A 17,217-nucleotide genomic window follows, 5' to 3' on the forward strand; every position below is an offset into this window, starting at 1 on the left:
TCACAGACTACCCTATGTAATACAATATTAGGTTTCCTTACTTTTTCGGCGATGCAATGTTCCATCTCATTAAGTACGGCCTTCTCTCAGTTTTTCAGATCTGACCATGGTTTCCTTAATTGTTTCTTGGAACACAGAACTCAATATTTTTCCAACCTTCTCTGAACTCTTTCTAAAATGTGGACCTTCCTACTGTTGAGGTGAGGATAGACTGCTTTACAGTGATCATAGTCTGCCCTGTCAAGTATACTGACCTTACCTTCTGTCTCATTATGGTTCATTGGGGGTAGCTCTTCTCTGAGAACATTTATTTTTTTTTTTTTTGGGGGGGGGGGGCGGATCATGGCCTATGATGCATTTAAAAACCCGGACTTTAACAAATACAGATCCTATCCACGTCTGTAGAAAGTGGTGTCCGTTGAGTACTTAAATAGGCATCTGCAAATGGAGGCCTATATATTCTGCTGGAAACATTAGTTTCGTGAAGCATAAAATACAGAACTTGGTGTACAGTGTTCTAGAAAGAACCAAACAAAGTTAAAGGCTTCACAGTGGTCAGGTGCTGGCACAGAGGATACCTATGTACCTATAAACTGTTCAACCTACTATCATTCACCACTGATCACTAGGAAAGTTGTCTATCCTGCCATTCCACTGTTGCACTTGTATTAAAGTACTGCATGCACGGTTTCCTTTACCTGACATTGTAGCATTCTTGGGTACTGCATGCTGAAGATCCACCAGACCAGTGAAATGGTTGCTGCTTTCTATAGGTGCCATGTGTCCTGCTTTAGCAGATTATTGCTCCATTTGGGGGCCAAAAGGAGCACTGCAAATTGTGCAACAAGCAAAAAAACAACCTTGTCAATTTTGTCCATGCATCGATCAATATCACTGAAAGGTATGAAAGCAGTTTGCTATCATCCCACATGAATTTTGAACTACCCTTCTTGCACGACAAAGCCAATAGTTTTTTTAAATTTTTTTGTTTTTCTCTTGGTCCAAATCTCTCTGAGAGAATAGTTTCAACAAGTTAAGATGAAAACGCTTTATCTGCAATAAACAAAGTTCATACCCTTACTGCTTTTTTGTTAGTAGGAAGGTGCAGTTGGTTTTGATTAGATTTTGGTGGAATGGCGTAGCTTCCAGGACCACTCCAACAGACATTCACCTGTTTTTGCCGATATCAACCAAAACAACTATAGCACACCATTCTCAATTGCCATTAGCACAATGATGAAGAAAACCTAGTAATGTTATTAAGTGTTCACTGTCTGCAGGTGGGGTGATCCATACATGTTTACTATCAATTGCTCCTCCACAATTCAGGAAGTTCCAAAATTGTTTGAAACCTGCAACTATGCTTAGCCATTCCTCTAATCTATCGGGAAACTGAAAGTAGAACATAAAAATGTTAACAGGCCTTATAATGTTCTATTTTCTTTTCTTTCTTGCAGGCTTTCTCTAGTTATAAAGACCTCCACCTGCTGCAATTTTTCCGACATGACCCAAAAAAAAGCTGGAAAAGATGAACATTGCAGCAAGCTCTGGCCATTTTCAGCCATCAAGAGGATGAGTGAAATGCTATGGCTTAAGTGTTGCTCAAAAATAGGGATAATTACCCCAGAACAAAAGTGTGATGGAGCTGCTCGTCACTGATGTTGTCAACAAGTGACTATGGTATGGCAAGGAAAGCCACCCATATATTATTTTTTAATGGAAAATGTTTAAAATTTGTTTTTGCACTCAATTGCTGCACATGTCTCAGGGATGATAGGACCCATTGCTTGTGGTGAGATATCAGCAAGAACTTTGTCTTGCAGAGTCCTTCCAGTGGCAAGTAATCTCAACGTGGCGATCCACCTCTGTTTAGATGGTATGGACTTTTGATTGCAGGTATCATTTTTTTTATTTTTTCTGGATAAAATGTACAACTGTTCTGAGTTTTAAAAACGCACATCCGACATTCCAAGATAATTTTATAGTTCTCTATGTCAAGCGCAGTTCACAGGTCTCCGGGAAAATGGTGTCACAGTCCGGCAACTAATCTTTACACCACACTCTGCGTTTTTTCACAACTTGTCTTTGCACATAGTCATCTCGTCCTTCACCTCACAAATACAGCAGTGCAAAGGCTGCATTCTTTCTATGTAAAAAGACACAGAAAGGCATATTGCTGGAACAGTTTTCCAGAAGAACATTTGCTGAGGAAGTGACTGATCGTTCATGAGCAAATTCTTTTTATCTCACTCAAAACGCTCGATTCTTCAACATAACTTCCTCCTCTACAAGCGATTCTCTATTTTTCAAAACCATAACACCTAGTGTCTGTACATTATGAGACGACTATCTTCGAATGACTATTGTTACAGATGTAAAGATTCGTGCACCTTACTATTGTTTAAAAACAATGGTTAATTGTTAATTTTCCAACAATTTTTATCTTACATGTACATAGTCTAACAGAAGACTTCAAAGTATCTGTTTTAAATTCCTTGTTATTGAAAGCACTGTATCCTGTTTTGGCATCTACTGACCAAATTATCATGCTGGTAAATTTCAGGCTCCTTTTTGTATATTCCTACAGCAGTCCTTAAAATGCTAATAGGGTGGTAAGTGAGGACAAAGGATGTTCACACTGTCAAATTAGTGCTTTTACAACTTACTGTTTCTGGTAAATTAAGCAGTGCAAAGTTTTTTATCTATAAACATAGAATGATCATTCTATACCTAAAATAAAAAATATATAAATATTTTACAGATTACCTTCACCTCAAAATAGTGGTTGCATCAGTTTATTTATTCACATGTTCTGTGCGTACAGAAAAAAACACTGTGCTCATGCAAGAAAATCCAGAAAACCTTTCTACACTTTCAAGTAGTGTTGGCCTAATGCACTATATAGATATAGATGTATATCAGATAGGGATTATTAGACATAGATACGTTTTTTTCGCCGTAAAGGACGCTCTGGAATATAAGACGCACCCAATTTTAAAGGAGGAAAATCTAGAAAAAAAAGATTCTGAAAGATTATTCCCCTTTTGATCACTCATGTGCCATTCATACCGGTATTCCCCTTCTGATCACTCATGTGCCATTCAAATTCCCTTTCTGATCACTCTGTGTCTTTCAAATTCCCTTTCTGACTCTGTGTCATTCAAATTCCCCTTCTAATCACTCTGTGCTTTTTTTCCACTGTACGGCAGTTAGGACAGGGAACAGCAGGTGGCGCTGTGCCGGCTTCTTTCGCTCTGCTTTACAGACACGATGCTGGCAGAGGAGAGAAGAGACAGACGCTGCAGCCAGAGACACACGCAGGATCCGGGTATCGGGTGAGTATAATATTTTAATTATTTTATAACACATTTGTCGTATAGGACACACTAACTTTTCCCCCCCAGTTTTAGGGGGAAAAAAGTGCGTCTTATACGGCAAAAAATACGGTAAATGTTATTTGCAGAATTACCTGTGTAAAAAAAAAAAAAAAGTAAAGTAAGACTGAAAACAGTTTGACGTTTGATGTGTTCTGTAATCCACCAGTAGGCATCTTTCCATCAAAACCAGATATTTAATGTTTAGACACTAATTTCCTTGTCATAATACAAAGGGAGTTGAGAAATCACTTATCTGAAAGACTAACCTTTTTTATTCATTGGATTGGAAAGATTTATTTTGTCAATTAATTGCAATAAGAAGAATGCTAAGTTATTAACAAAAACAAGAATGCATAAGTCTCCAGGGTGAATGAATAATCTGAAAAGTCATATCTCTGTTCATTACGTACATTTTCTGTGGGCAGTGAAGAAAGTAGCCCTAATGTCTGATTTTAGGAAGTTAATAATATGAGCACTGAATATAACCTAATTTATTTTTTTTGAATGGATGACGAAAAATAAAATTTGCGGACAGTTGGTTGCCTCCTGTGGAAAACTTTTATAGCAAAGCATATCTTTGTCCACACACAATGAGTCAAGTGGAAGACAAGCTGTACCAGTGCTTAGAGTCAAGACTCCTTGCTCACCAGAGGGTTCATACAGGAGAGAAACCATTTAAATGTGAACAGTGTGGCAAATGTTTCTCACAACGTTCTAATCTTACTACCCACCAGAAGACACACACGGGAGAGAAACCGTATAAATGTTCAGTATGTGGCAAGTGCTTTTTACAGCATTCTAAACTTGATATACACATGAGAATTCACACAGGAGAGAAACCATATAAATGTTCGGTATGTGACAAGTGCTTCTCAAACCGTTCTCATCTTACTGAACACCAGAGGATTCACACTGGAGAGAAACCATTTAAAATGTGGACAGTGTGGCAAATGTTTCTCAAAACATTCTAATTTGTTTGCCCACAAAATGACACACACAGGAGAGAAACCATATAAGTGTTCAGAATGTGACAAGTGCTTCTCACAAAATTCTATTCTTGCTGTTCACAAGAGAATTCACACAGGCGAGAAACCATTTAAATGTTCAGTATGTGAAAAGTGCTTCTCAGATCCTTCTGGTCTTAGTAAACACCAGAGAATTCACACAGGAGAGAAACCATTTAAATGTTCAGTATGTGACAAGTGCTTCTCACAAAGTCCTCATCTTACTATTCACGAGAGAACTCACACAGGAGAGAAACCATTTAAATGTTTAGAATGTGACAAGTGCTTCTCAAATTGTTCTGGTCTTACTGAACACCTGAAAATTCACACAGGAGAGAAACCATTTAAATGTTCAGTATGTGACAAGTGCTTCTCACAAAGTTCTGGTCTTACGGAATACCAAAAAATGCACACAGGAGAGAAACTATTTAAATGTTCCGGATATGACGGGTGCCTCTCGCAAAGTTCTCATGTTGCTATTCACAAGAGAATTCACGCAGGACAGAATCTGTTTAAATGTGGACAGTGTGGCAAATGTTATAAATGTGGCAAACATTATAATTTGTTTGCCCAGGAGAAGAGACACACAGGAGAAAACTCCTTGTTAAGCACAATAAGAATCCACACAGGCTATATGAAAGGGTTTTTAGTAGGAAAATTTTATTCCAAATAAATTTCATACATGTTTTAAAGTATAAACCATATTGTGATAAAAATTTAGGGGATCTGTATATAAAATATACCTGGCTTATATGAAGAACTGATCGTGCTGATGTTTGCTCTTCAGTAAATAGAAACTTGATGTGCTGTCAATTCCTCTATACAAACCAACGTTTCTACGTACCATGTGACCTATTGCCTATACCTGAATCTCTACAGACAATGTAATGTAAAGGGACAAATAAGAGGAACTTGTGGTAAACGCCTGCTGAAAGACTAAAGAGATGACAACACATTACAACATATAGAGAAATACAAATTCAATGTATTTTTGGTGCAATGTCAACCATGACACATTATTACTCCATTAACTGTTTGTACTTACATTGACTTCTGAGGATATACTTTTAGAATTTTCTGTTTGATGACATATTGATGACAGCATAGGCCTTCCCTTAGTGAAATGACTCTGTATCCTTTTAAAGATTGGTCTATTTCATTGTTTAAAAAGAATCTTTATGTTTGATTTTCTCTGTTGCAACAATAAGCCTTCTTAATTAGTATCTGCGGTCTACGGTCTCATCCCCAATGGTCCGTGTGGAGACCAAAAGGACCAGACATTCCATGGTGACTCAGATCCATTACAGGTGATCTTGGAGAAGTAAATTTAAACACTGAGGAAGAGGCGGAACTAGTCACAATGGTAAGAACCGTTGTTATTTCTATTATTTTTCTGACTTCTACAGTTAGTAGTGTTAGTTTCAGGGATTGATGGATTAGATATGGGTCCAGAGTAGACGTTGAGAAGATGTACCTAAAGTGTATAACCAGATACCTTACAGTAAAGTGTTTATTTTACTCTTAACTTCAATAGTGGCAATAGAGTTAACCTAGAAACTGGAAGAGTCTTGCCTGTTGCTTCAATAGAAGGTTTTTTTTTGCCCGACCTTCGTACGGGCATAACGGCTAGGTGGTTAACTTATGAAAGAGGTCAGCAGCATATTTGCCTGATTTAAAAGACTGTCTCTGGGTTTTCCTGAAAGTTGTGTCCTTGGGTGACGTTATTAAACTGTGCCAAAGAATGAGCATTTATTCCCATTTGGCAAAAGGTCGCTTCTCAGGTGAAATTAGTTAAGAGACTGAGACATTGTTATCATCAGAAGGATATTGGTTTTGCCAACTGCTGTATAGTATGAGGTGTGAGCTGGATGAGACGAAAAAAGAAATTAGAGACCAGTAAACACCAGAGGCAAAAAGATCTCGCTAATAATCCACTCACAGAAATTGGAAATGGTGAGTGGCTGGGCAAAACCACTAAAATAACAGTTGAACATCCTGAACCCATACCAAAGGACTGGCCGTATCATTTGCGATCAATCACAGTAATCACTATACACTGTCAACCAAAGGGACTGAGTATTAGCAAAGAAAGAAACTGTGATATGTATGAAGTTTGGTTAGCGAAACCTACAGATATGAAGAGCAACACATAAGCTGTTAGGTCCAGTTAGCTGTGTGCACAGAGCAACATATTTGATATTTAATTTTTATTTATTTATAAGTAGAAGTGAGCCTTTGTAGATGCCACTTACACGTGTAACTATTTATCCCTCTGGGGATGATATTTTAGGTGTAATGAAGGTTTAAAACAAAGCATTTGCAGAATAGTACGAATGTGATGTGAAACTTAGAGGAAATGATAAACACATTATTTGTGAATTTAACCTTACCCCCCCCCCCCCTTGTGATAGGCGAAGGGTGTAGCATAATGTAAGTCTGTGTGATATTGTTGGACTGTACTGACATACCTTTAATAACCTTTTCTTAATAATAATTTATAAAGCAAGGTTTACAAGTTACAAGAGAATATAGGATTGTAATTTTCATAGCTATATAAGAATGAGGATGAAAATATGGGTATTGGTATGTTGTTCAATGCCTTGGCCTATTCTGCTTTTATACTTTGATATTCTCCCTTACTAATATAGTGAACTTATTGATGACTATACCTAGACACCCATACTACTTTTCCGTGGAAAGAATGGTCTAGAAATGTTGCTTGATTATAATTGTGTAACTATGTTTCATAATGTTCTTTATTGCCAGATGTACTACAGGTAAAGGAATGTATGTAGACCCCATTTTCTGAAAAGCCCCTTTACCCAACATTTAAAATGTATCGCCAGCTAGATAGTGATAGGGAAAGATATGATGGAATAAATGTGAATGAGACTTTCCTTAGATCTGACAAAGGATTAGGGGAAAAGGGACTCTCCACCTAGAAGGTTAATATAGCACTGTGAATCTGTTAAATCATCAATGGAATGGAATTATAGGGTGACCCTCAAATAGAATCAAGAGGAGGGAAATAAGATAAAATATGCAGGGGGTCTGTATATAAAGAACAGGGATTTTGGGATTGCAAAATGTGTATTTGTAGATGATAGATATTCCAAATCCAAATTAGAATATAAGAGAAATGCTACCCAAGCCAATTTCAAATATCATGGGATCAGAATGTTTGATCTACAAAGTATCACTATTTACAGATGTTAGATGTGAAACTTGTCGTACCCAACGTGTAGTGGCTTCTTCAGGGGTATATACATACGTAGTTATACGGGCAACTTAAGAAGAAGAAAACATATATGTATAGTTGCAGATGTAATGTTGGCACCATTGTCTTAAAAAAAATTTAAAAAAATAACCCCCCTGGCGTTCTGATTCTCTGCATATTTTCATGCAAAAAGCATTTCAAGTGTAGGCCTATAATTCTTAAGCATAACTCACCATAATGTGTCCAATGTTTCATAAATTTTATAATAAAATTTTAAATAAAAAAAATACAAAAATCTGGTAAAATAAGATTGCATAAAAGTAATAAAACCTGTAATATAACTGTACAGTAGCTTTATATATATATATTATATAAATATTTCTTTGTATTGGACTTAATAGAAGCTATTTTGTGTTGAAACCAATAAAAAATTATTTGAATTTCCAGCCACGCCTCCCTGCATGAACCGACGCATTCACTGACATCACAGGGAAACTCCGAAGAACTTCAGTGTTGTCCCTGGGGGAAGATCAGAAAAGAGGATGCCCCCTAAGTACTATTTATGCAAACACTACATGAAGGCAAAGATTTATCATCAGTCTTTTATGTAATGAAAATTTTAATCATCCTCATAATGTTACTTAATTTCTTTTTCATTTTGTTCATAGTCTAAACCTTCTTATCAATTCTGGCATTTTCTTGTGAACACTGCTCCCACAAACTAGACCATAAAGCTGCATCTGGCATACTGGTATCAGAAAATGTAAAGTCAACTTTACTATTATTAGCATAAGAATAAATAAGATCCATGTTACTTACTCTTTTTTATGTAGAAAAGTTTTCTTCTCTCCACGCACTCCTATTGTCCTTGGCTTTGTGGGATTCTTGGCTGCTGTTTGTGGCAGTCCGTCCTTCTGGGTCCTAGATTCCGTCAGATTTTTTTGGAACCTTGTTTATTGTAGCTGATAAAGTCAAATTCCTCAGCTGTTTCACATTGACCTTTGTTCCCTTTAGAAACTAGAGTCCTAAGTTTTCATGCCAAAATAATGGAGGTCTTGAATCCTTAGATAGATAACGTTAAAATAATTACACAGCTTTCCAATTACCATTCCATGAGCTTTCACATACATACACTAACTGTATTTCTAATGTAAAACATATGATTATTTCTAACATCCACAAAGTGATAATCTCTCTTGAAGCTTCTTTAATAAAGTCTTCCTTCATTCCACAGTTCCTTCTAAATCTAAGATACGGACTATAGGGGATACTGTTTGTGTTGCCTGCTGTTGATTTTCTTTACAGTAGTAATGACTTTACATGAGTCTTCGATCCCCATGTATCTGTCCAGGAAGGATACTTCTAGATGACTATATTTTCAATGGTGAATTTAATATTATAGTTATTGATTTGCAAAAAGTTGGAGATTTCTAGAACGAAGGTACCCGTTCCTGTCCAGAAAATGAGAATGTCATCTATATCATTTCCAAATAAAAAAGTAGTGGTGGATATACATACACTGACTTGAGAATAGGTGGTTTTCCCAATGACCAAAATAGAGGTTTGTGTAAAAGGGTGTGCATTTCATTCCCATTGCTACCCCTTGTTTTTGGGTGTACATGATCTTATCACATTTTTTCTAAGTTGAAATATGTGATAGAAGAGAAATAATAACACTTTTATGATGCTTGGTAATGGGGTATTCTTGTTCTTGAAGCTCTGCTATCATTTGTATGCCTTCATTATGTGGTATGCTGCTATATAAAGATTCCACAATTTGATGCCTTAAGGTCTCATCAAATTGTGAGTTAGCTTCAAAAGATTAATTGTATCTTTTAAATTGGAAAATGTTTTTTCAAGACAATGGTGCAACCATTACAACTGCAATTGTATATAAGTACATATATTTTTTTTCTTCTTAAATTATCTGTATACGCATTTCTGTATAAACTCCTGAAGAATCCAGCTAGGAGAAATGCATCGGGTACAAGACGTTTTGCATCTAACATCAGCTTTAGTGATCTGTAAACAGTGATACTTTGTCTAGACTAGGCATGGGCAAACTATATCCTGGGGGTCATATACGGCCCGTTAGGCTTATTAATCTGGCCCATTTGGTGGTCTGTGGCTCTGGTTGGTGCCACCCCGAGCAAGGTCAGGAGAAGGACCCCGCTGGGGGGGGGCACACTGGCTAGAGCCACGGACCATGTCCCCTATACAAATACCAGGCTCTAGGAAGTGGGCGGGCTGTGTCTCTGGATACAACCCGACCACTCTCCCATCACAGGCTCAGATCTGCAATGGGAGAGTGGGCGGGGTTATATCATGATGTCACTTTGAGTGACACCCAGCGTGACATCTTGGCAACCACTACCTCACATTGTGAGTCAAAAAGTTTGCCCACCCCTGCTATAGACACAGCACAGGGAAGTCAGGAGCTGCTATTGTCATCATCAATTCACATGGTGAAGGGACACCGATACAACTACTGTCCTAGGGTCTCTTAAGCAAGGTTGATGAGCAGAAACTGTACAGGGCAGTGGTTGACATATCACCCTATTTGTGGCCCTTGACAGTAGGGTAGGGCCACATGTGATTTTCAGGGTTTGTAATGATACAGAAAAGTGTTCTGCAGACAGAGGATCAGAGAATAGATATATAAGAAGAGATAGTCAGAACAAATGGGAGAGTGGGCGGGGATATGTCATCATGACGTCATGTTCAGTGACACCCAACTTGGTGCTCCACTTCCAAGAATATTTTGGACTTTTCTGATTGATTACAGATTCCAAATCAGGATACTCCCACTTATTGTTCTTGTAACTGTTGAAATCTTTTACATACACACCACAAACATTCCAATCATTATGATGATTTTTGGGCTCTTGCCAAACCATAGGTACACCAAATTTTAAACTTTTCAGTTTTCCATTAACGTAGACACTCTACACATGTTTTGCATACCATATGAGGAGCCCAATACTTATCTTGGTATCCCAGTTTAATACCAAAATATGCAGGATATGCTTGTTTCACAAATTCTGCAATGTTTTTTCTCTGTTTTTGCTGAGAATATTTACCACAAATGTAGCAAATAACATAAGGGTCATTTAAACAACTTCTTGAAGAACTCATATTTCTGTACAAAAAGAAAATGTATGAATAAAAAGAAGGCAAATGAAAGTTTCATGAAAATAATGCTACATTTATTAAATAAAATGCAAAACATCCGTGTAAATAAAGATTGATAATAATATGCTGTGTTAACATTTGATGTTGGTAAAATAGTCTATTCTGATTCCTGTATCACAAGAACTAGAGCCAATTCAATGAAACACAATGAGATCAAACCTATAACAATGCTATACATGAACAGAGGAGTTATGTAGAAAAGTGGCAGCAAATCAACATGAGTGAAGTACGTTAAAGGAAAACCACAACAAATGTCAGACTATTCAAAAAAATAAAAACCATGACAATTTATTAATGAAAGTAATACTTACATAATACATTTAAATAACAATTGTCAAGATTTCCCGAGGCGGATAGCATGGGCTCACTCAAGGCGCTTAGTCTAAGTGACACAAGGTCCTCACCAGGGCACCCCGCAAGGGGTGATGGGCCAGTAGCCTGGAGGAGAAAAGCTGGAGCCGCCTCGGTGTAGAGACAGGTAGCAGGTGGATGCAGTACGGGGCCCACCGAGGATCAGGGCAGGCAGCAGACCCACATGGCCAGATTCCAGCCACAAGTCAGGGCAGGCAGATGTTGTCAGATTCCAGGCACAGGTCAGGGCAGACGGCAGACAGACCAAGTCAGATTCCAGGCACAGGTCAGGGCGGGCGGCAGACAGACGTGGCCAGGGAGCAATGCAGGGTAACAAGATACCTGGTACAAAGTCACAGCATCAGCCTCCATTACTGTGGAGGTTAAATAAAAGTCGCTGGAGCCTTTGCCCCTTTAAGGAGCTCCTCCTCCCTGTGCTGTGTCAGTGCGAGCAAGACAGAAAGTTCTGCATGTTCAGAACATGTGCATGTCAGCCAGAGACAAAGAGGGTGATTCACCAAGCAAAATCGGAAGCTCGCTTACGCATTCATATTCGCAATCCAAAATCAGAAGCCTTCGATCAATTTATCAACTAAATTTCAGGTGCTGGCGTATTCGCGTGGAAGTTAGTAACCGAAATGATCTCGCTGCTGAAGTCGCGCATCCCCGGCAGTTTGAAACTGGTGAGCTTGCATTAAAAGTCACTGTTCCCCTAAAAAAGCATTCTTTCTAATGGCCCTTAGCCCTAAAAAAAAATTTAATATGTGACCTAAGTCTGCCAAAACAAGCATCTCAACCTTTACCATCCAGGCTAAAGCAAAAGAACTGTCTGACGCGGGAAGCTAAAATAATGGTTTAAAGGAGAAGAGAGGTGTCACTCCTGCCATATTTCAGTGAAGATGGAGACTTTGTGTACTGTTGTAACATCCCTTGGCTACTAGCCGATATGGGAGTACCAGAATACCAAGCAGAAGACTGGCAACTTTTCATAGACAGTTCCACACGAAGTTTGAAATCTGTTTTACTGCATAATGGCAACTGCTATGAATCAATTCCAATTGGTCACTCAACAAAACTTAATGAAAAATATAAAAATATCCAAATAGTCTTACAAGAGCTTGTGGGATAGTAAAGCAAAACAGGATCACTGGAAAAAAGTGGCATGGCCTCCAAGGGAAAACATGAAAAAAGGTGCAGCAAACATCATTAACGATCTGTGTCCATGCAGGTGTCATTATCCCCATGCAAACCTTCATATCTCCTACACCATCATCATAGAAATGTGATAATTTCAGGGTACTAGCTGCTACTAAACCAGCCCCTAAACATAATTTGCCAGATACGGGGTCACAAGCATAAAATCCTAATAAGCAGGGATATTTTCACATTAAGGAGGGCTATTTCAAGACTATGTTCCCCAAATTGAGTTTGCATATTAGGGACCCTCTGGGTCCCACTTCCATGGCAATTAGCATTAGGGTACTGTTAATGCGCTCTGTGCTGTGGTGCCCCAAATATATACTTGCTCGTTCACAAAACGTCAAGGCTGCTTTCAGACTGGCAGTGAGGGTGCATTGCAGTTACCCCTTCTTCATGCCATGGAATCCTGCCTAGGGGGAGACACTCAGTATCGCTGCCGTCTGGAGTCAAATCTGGAGACGCTGCAGAGTGACAGACAATACCAAAACAATAACAAATGCACAATATCGTCCACTGTAACCTCCCCCCCCCACCCCCAAACGGAGCTCATCAAATTATGAATCAACCCACTAATGATCCCACCGCCATAAACCCCAGATGTTCTGGACAGGGACAACCGCACTGCTCCGCTTCTGGTGCCAGCACGCGAAACCTGTTCCAGTGAAAACAAGACAACGCATCAGCCAAAACATTGAGAACCCCTGGAATGTGTTGTGCAAAAATGAAAATTTTATACTGCAGACAGCGCAACACCAGATGCCGTAACAACCGAACCGCTGGACCAGATGCCACTGAACATCGATTAATGGCCTGTACCACCCCCAAATTATCACAGTGGAAGCACACCTTCTTGTTTGCAAGTTCCATGCCCCATAGCTCCACTGCTACAACAATGTAGAAAAGTTCCAAAACCACCAGAATATGCACAAGCCCAAGCTCCTCCCATTTAGGCCACACCCCACACACTATGTCCCCCCAAAACAACACGCCACAGCCGTAAACAACTCAAGGTCCACCGAGCTAAACGTCCCGTCCAACCATAAGGCCCCACCCATAAATGAGCCCAAGAACAACCTCCACACCTCCAGGTCCACCCACACTTCCTTCGAAATTTGTATAAATGTGTCAGCACCACCAGTCCAGCCATTGCCGCAGCCAACCTCCTGCAAAAAAATTCACCCCATCCTCATGACCCTGCCATCAAAATTAGGCTTGCCCAACAGCGACTGCAGCTCCCTCAAGCACAACTTCCACTGCCCACATGCTACCCTAACTTCCTCTCCCAAAGACAGCAACTTATCCCTCATCAGTCTGCTCTCCATGCGCACCGAATCCAGTTAAATCCTGAGAAACACCAGCAAAGTAGATGGTCCCTCCGTCTTATCTGCAGCCAACAGAATCCCAAACCGCTCGGCAACGTGCTGCAACATTGCCAACAAAACCCTACACACTAAACTGCCAGGTGGCCCAAGCAACAAAAAATCATCCGAGTAATGGATGACCAACTCCACCTCTGTTCTCATCACTCACTCCAAAAAGGTGCTAGACTTCTCGAACAAAGCGTAAGAAATAGAACACCCAATTGGTAAACAACGGTCAAAAGAATACTTACCCTCCCAATATATGCCTAACAACCTCAAACATTTCAGGTGCACCGGGAGCAGCTAAAAGGCAGCTTCAATATATGCTTTAGCCAGCAATGCCTCCGGCCCATCAAACGAGGTGTAAACCACCACAAAAATTTCAGGATCATTGCTATCATTCACTGAACCCCCAGGGGGAAAGGACAAATGATGTATTAACCAGAACTTACCCACCTTCTTTGAAACAATCCCCAGTGGCGACACTACCAAATCAGGCAGCAGGGGCTCTTCAAATGGGCCACTCATCCTCCCCAAACTCACCTCTTTCTGCAACTTTTCCCGCACCACATCATGATGCCGCAACGCTGTCTTCAAATTCCTTGGGACTGAAACTAGCCCACCCATTGCACTCACTATCCTAAAAGCAACTTCAAACCCCTCTACCAACACTCGCGCCGCCTCTAAATCAGGATGCCTACTTAAAAACAGGTGTCATGCCTCTTGCCACCACCGTCACCTCCTCTACCCCCTCCGTGCTTGAAACAGCGCACATGCACCCTAGACACGGACAGACGCTGTCTCCATGCCTATTTATGGCAACAGACAACACTGGCGCAGCCTCTTGCTGCTATACAAGATTTAACCTGTTTATTACACAGATCCTCTTTGGCACCACATCCAACCCATTGGGAAAAGAAACTTGGTAAATAGAGACCTCAGGTGAAAATGTTTAACTAATTATTTTCTGACCTTTTTTCATCAGGATGTAATTCTTCCATATCCATGGAATTCCTTGAAATCACATGAAGCAGTTTGTTTTTCTGATCTAGAGTGTAGTAGCTTATTGTCTAGTAAATGGTCCAAGAAATAACCATAGCTTGGGGCTATTGACATCTGATAACTTTTTATAATATTAGATGTGTGCTATGAACATTGGTAACTTTATTTGTTACTGGATTTAACCAAATACAAGCTTGCCAACAAAGAACATTTTTTTACTTCTCTGTTTTCTATAATATACACTGCCACACTGACCTATTATGTCATTTAGTACCTTGTATAAACATGTATAATGGGAGCTCCATCTGTCTGCTATCACTGGAGATGGTGTGCTTAGTAGTGGTGTCGCTCCCCTACTGCTAACTATAGTTAGATGAATTATTAATCCAGACACAGGAGGTTTATTCTATCATGAGGACCCACTAGTAGCTGCTGATCTCCCTTGATGCCCACTTCCATTTGACCTGATGATGACACTTTCAAACACATCAATAGTCAAACCAAGATGATGTTATGAGTTCTGCTATATTCTGCTTCTCCTGCTGGTGGCGCTGAATACCTGATCTACAATGAACTTCCACCAGCCAGGTGGCCTTCAGGAAGAACTCATTATGCATGCAGCTGGGAGTTCCTATTTAGGAGCTTGCACTTTCCTTGCTAGGTGCTTAGTGTTTTTTTGAGTTTTTTTTTAAGCCTGATCCCTGCTGTGTGCTCTCTGTTGCTTCAACTGTTTATTGGCCTATTGAATTCTGATCTGAGTTTGCAGGTACCTAGGTTTTCATTTTAATTGGTTAGCTATTTTTGTTGTGTTAGCTATTTCAGGGTTTATTGAAGTGTTTGTATATCCCCACATGGAGATATTTGAGCCATTTTCACAATAAACTTTGACTGCACCTTCAGTAATCCCACATCTCAGTTTTATTCTGATATTGGTAATCATCTGCCTCACTGCTTGTGCAGTCCATGATTGATGAGAAAAACTGGAGAACTTTATTAGCAACAATGGGAGAAAATGTTCTGTGTGTTACTGGAATCAATTCTGTGATATGACATGTAGGAGAAAATATGGCCTTGGAAATGTTTTTTTTTACTGTTATGCTACCCATGCCTTTATGAATTTGCAGAAAAGGATTATCTGAATTTCTGTTTAATTTGATAAGCCACTAAAAAAATCTATTGCTGATGCATTCAGAAACTTTTGTATTTTAGTCACTATTTCTCTTTAGCTTTGCTTTCCCTAATCAAATCTGAGAAGGGTATTCCAGGTGTGCATGTCAGGTGTTAATTGTAATACTTAGAATTGATCATTTGGACTTTTAAAACTTAGGAGATTGTACCTCTGCTTTACAAAAGTTGTATAGGACGGTATAAGCTTACTGGTTTAATTGACAAATTTAGATATAATAACACTTAAAAGATATTGGAAGGATGAGTAGGATAAATGCCAGAAATCGCCTCATTTCTTTTACTATAAAACCTGCAGAAAGTTTTGCTTTCTTTCAGGGAAGGAAAAGCTCCAGATACTATCCATGGCAAATAATTTGCTCTATCGTTATTGTTAAAAAGTAAAACTCCATTGTGATGAGGGGTAATAAAGCATGTGCATTCTCTCTTTCCTTGTGGACCCTCAATTTCTCCCTTAGTCGCAGGAAAAGGCAGAATTTACATTCATATACCCCTCCCAGTATACCTCATAGACCCCACTCTCCTCTACTTCATATGCACAGGTAGGAGCAGTGACATTAATGTGTTCCAGTCTGATAGTAATGGTAGCCTGTTCCTTAAGAATGGAAATGGTTGTAGTTGTGACTCTTTTTGTTTGCACTAAACACTATCTATACTTTCTCATTCTTGTTTTCTTCTTGGAAACAATCTTTCACTTTGTATGCACTTACTATGTGATCTCCCACCCTCTGTGTTTGCTAATAAATCCTTGTATTGTAAAAATTTCCTCTGGAGCATTCTGTAACTCCTAGTGCTGGATGGCCTTAACCATTTTAAGAGTAGTCAGTGTTTTCACTTTGGTTTGCAATCCCAATTTTTATTTATTCTCCACTGTTTAAATATTTGTATTAGGATAAGGGTATACATACCTGCTATGGCTAGGCCTTGAGTTTTTTAAGCTTTTGCATGTTTTAGTTTGTTCCTTAAAAAACTCCTGAATATATGCCCAAAGATCACATGTGATACTAAATGTAATAACAGACTCTGCATAGTTTCACTCATAACTTCATTTTTTTTCTTTACTATTCATTTGCTTGATCAGTTTTTATGTTTGTCTTTTAAAAGTTTAAATGCTTCAAAAAACTCAATGCAGAGAGAAAAGGAGAGCATTACCAGAACAAGCATGCAATACACTTTTGCCACCACAATAATTTCCACCAACCAAACCAAAAACTAATATTTACAATAATAATGGTCTCTGTTTTAACCTCCTGAGCGTTACACTGAGGTCTAGATTTCTGTACCAAAAGTGATCCACTGTTTTTCATGAAATTTTTTTTTTTAAATTG

General features: G+C 39.0%; 1 pseudogene; it reads left to right on the top strand.

Moving 5' to 3' along the window:
- The window catches only part of LOC140322834 (uncharacterized), a 317,266-nt pseudogene that overhangs the window by 272,640 nt on the left and 27,409 nt on the right, over nt 1-17,217 (top strand).

Source organism: Pyxicephalus adspersus, chromosome 2 (assembly GCF_032062135.1).
Source record: "Pyxicephalus adspersus chromosome 2, UCB_Pads_2.0, whole genome shotgun sequence".
In the NCBI taxonomy this organism is placed as follows: Eukaryota; Metazoa; Chordata; class Amphibia; order Anura; family Pyxicephalidae; genus Pyxicephalus; species Pyxicephalus adspersus.